The following is a 3,656-nucleotide window of genomic DNA, read 5'->3' as shown; positions in this document are numbered from 1 at the left end:
TATTACTTGGGAATGTGAATTGGAACGAAATCGCCAATAGATAAGACCATTTTACAATTTGGGCCCAAGTTAGAAGCAGAGCCTAAGGTGTAAATTATCGATAGTCCATATCTCGGAAACTATAAGAGATATGCAATTTGGCAACCGGCAATGTAATTAGCATGCCGAATATTACTTGGAATGTGAATTGGAACGAAATCGCCAATAGATAAGACCATTTTACAATTTGGGCCCCAAGTTAGAAGCAGAGCCTAAGGTGTAAATTATCGATAGTCCATATCTCGGAAACTATAAGAGATAATGCAATTTGGCAACCGGCAATGTAATTAGCATGCCGAGATATTCACTTGGAATGTGAATTGGGACGAAATCGCCAATAGATAAGACCATTTTACAATTTGGGCCCAAGTTAGAAGCAGAGCCTAAGGTGTAAATTATCGATAGTCCATATCTCGGAAACTATAAGAGATAATGCAATTTGGCAACCGGCAATGTAATTAGCATGCCGAATATTACTTGGAATGTGAATTGGAACGGAATCGCCAATAGATAAGACCATTTTACAATTTGGGCCCAAGTTAGAAGCAGAGCCTAAGGTGTAAATTATTGATAGTCCATATCTCGGAAACTATAAGAGATAATGCAATTTCGCAATCGGCAATGTAATTAGCATGCCGAATATCACTTGGAATGTGAATTGGGACGAAATCGCCAATAGATAAGACCATTTTACAATTTGGGCCCAAGTTAGAAGCAGAGCCTAAGGTGTAAATTATCGATAGTCCATATCTCGGAAACTATAAGAGATAATGCAATTTGGCAACCGGCAATGTAATTAGCATGCCGAATATTACTTGGAATGTGAATTGGAACGAAATCGCCAATAGATAAGACCATTTTACAATTTGGGCCCAAGTTAGAAGCAGAGCCTAAGGTGTAAATTATCGATAGTCCATATCTCGGAAACTATAAGAGACAATGCAATTTGGCAACCGGCAATGTAATTAGCATGCCGAATATTACTTGGAATGTGAATTGGAACGAAATCGCCAATAGATAAGACCATTTTACAATTTGGGCCCAAGTTAGAAGCAGAGCCTAAGGTGTAAATTATTGATAGTCCATATCTCGGAAACTATAAGAGATAATGCAATTTCGCAACCGGCAATGTAATTAGCATGCCGAATATTACTTGGAGTGTGAATTGGAACGAAATCGCCAATAGATAAGACCATTTTTACAATTTGGGGCCCAAGTTAGAAGCAGAGCCTAAGGTGTAAATTATCGATAGTCCATATCTCGGAAACTATAAGAGATAATGCAATTTGGCAACCGGCAATGTAATTAGCATGCCGAATATTACTTGTGTAGCGAATTGAGGCATGTCGAATTTTACATCGTGGAATAAACGGTCTACAAAATACCCAGAAATATAATCCCAGATGTTGAACACCGGCGGGGTGCCAATTGGAACCCGACACCGAATAGCTGGCGGCAACCCCGAGACGTTTATCTGGGATATTATTGAAGAGTATTTCGGTCATTCAGTGCTCAACCCTCGTTTGGTTAAGACGTGCCACCATCGACTGCCCAAGCCTCGTCAACAGGTAACTCCGCTGCCATCCTTTTTATCTTTGTATTTTTCTCATTTTTTATATTGTCAATAAATAACGGTCACATCATGTAAACACCACTGTTTTATTTTGTTTTACCTCCATTCACCGAGCCACATCATTTTTACCCTAAAGTGGTGACCCCGAAGTTATCTTTCGCAAAATTGGGTTTGGACTCGTGAATGGAGGGTACATAGAAATGGTGTATTTTACGTGACCGTTATATTTTTTTTTGTTTCAAAATTTTAAATAATTTTAATTCGATTCCTTTTCAATTTTACCTTCAAGATTCATTTTCATTTTATTCCGATTAATTTCATTATTTCCAATTCACTTTTTTAAAAAATTTTTTTGTCAAAATTTTTATTTCACAATCTTTTGGAATATTTTTACGTCACTGCTTAATCATCAGCGTCTCGGCTAAACATTTCTTTCGGCGCTATGTTTAAATCATAATGTCTTCCTTCGCTCGCCGTCTCCGTCATAATGGCAGATATTTTGATTTAAAAGGCTTTGGGCAGCTTCGGTCGGATACCGTCGTTATTTGTTTTTTATGAATTAACCTAACGTATGTGACTACGGATTAGTCACAGAGCAGCTCCAGAAGCTAGGTACCGATTGCAGTCACCGTAGACTCGTTATGTCTTCGCCGAAGTACCAGAATTGCTAACGTCTCGTCGTCGAAGAAAATAAGCTACCACGTCGTCGAACAGTCGAGCCTCCCACAGCGTCGATTACGGGAGCCCTGTCTGAAGAATAGCTTGTTTTCAACGTCGTCGATGGACCACATTCAAGTGCCAAAGCGACGATGATACAATGGTATCTGTAGGACCGGAAGATATCAACAGCCGTACCAGATCACAACCGTTTCGAACTATCATATTTTTTCAAAGCCCAGTTTACACAGCACATTTTGTTTGGTATATGTTTTTTTTTTGTATTTGATATTTTTTGCAAACATTTTTGTATTTTTGTTGAAGTAATTTTATGTAAAATTCTGGCAGGGGAGTATTGTAGCGAATTGAGGCATGTCGAATTTTACATCGTGGAATAACGGTCTACAAAATACCCAGAAATATAATCCCAGATGTTGAACACCGGCGGGGTGCCAATTGGAACCCGACACCGAATAGCTGGCGGCAACCCCGAGACGTTTATCTGGGATATTATTGAAGGGTATTTCGGTCATTCAGTGCTCAACCCTCGTTTGGTTAAGACGGGCCACCATCGACTGCCCAAGCCTCGTCAACAGGTAACTCCGCTGCCATCCGTTTTATTTATTTGTATTTTCACATTTTTTATTTTGCCAATAAATAACGGTCACATTATGTAAACACCACTGTTTCATTTCGATTTACCTCCATTCACCGAGCCACATCATTTTTACCCTAAACTTGGAATGTGAATTGGAACGAAATCGCCAATAGGTAAGACCATTTTACAATTTGGGCCCATGTTAGAAGCAGAGCCTAAGGTGTAAATTATCGATAGTCCATATCTCGGAAACTATAAGAGATAATTCAATTTGGCAACCGGCAATGTAATTAGCATGCCGGATATTACTTGGAATGTGAATTGGAACGAAATCGCCAATAGATAAGACCATTTTACAATTTGGGCCCAAGTTAGAAGCAGAGCCTAAGGTGTAAATTATCGATAGTCCATATCTCGGAAACTATAAGAGATAATGCAATTTGGCAACCGGCAATGTAATTAGCATGCCGAATATTACTTGGAATGTGAATTGGAACGAAATCGCCAATAGATAAGACGATTTTACAATTTGGGCCCAAGTTAGAAGCAGAGCCTAAGATGTAAATTATCGATAGTCCATATCTCGGAAACTATAAGAGATAATGCAATTTGGCAACCGGCAATGTAATTAGCATGCCGAATATTACTTGGAATGTGAATTGGAACGAAATCGCCAATAGATAAGACCATTTTACAATTTGGGCCCAAGTTAGAAGCAGAGCCTAAGGTGTAAATTATCGATAGTCCATATCTCGGAAACTATAAGAGATAATGCAATTTCGCAACCGG

At 39.0% G+C, this 3,656-nt stretch overlaps 1 long non-coding RNA gene across 1 annotated transcript; it reads left to right on the top strand.

Moving 5' to 3' along the window:
• Window positions 1-1,534: 1,534 nt before the first annotated feature.
• Window positions 1,535-2,947, top strand: LOC143206142 (uncharacterized). Its single transcript, XR_013008150.1, has 2 exons — window positions 1,535-1,607; window positions 2,866-2,947. It is a non-coding gene; the product is annotated as an uncharacterized LOC143206142 (long non-coding RNA).
• The last annotated feature ends 709 nt before the right edge of the window (window positions 2,948-3,656 follow it).

The sequence above is a fragment of the Rhynchophorus ferrugineus genome, unplaced genomic scaffold, assembly GCF_030347505.1.
Source record: "Rhynchophorus ferrugineus isolate W39M unplaced genomic scaffold, kcgeb_rfMv2 rfM559, whole genome shotgun sequence".
Taxonomy (NCBI): Eukaryota; Metazoa; Arthropoda; class Insecta; order Coleoptera; family Curculionidae; genus Rhynchophorus; species Rhynchophorus ferrugineus.
The sequence above is the reverse complement of the archived record's forward strand: the minus strand, read 5'-3'. Positions and strand labels throughout refer to the sequence as shown.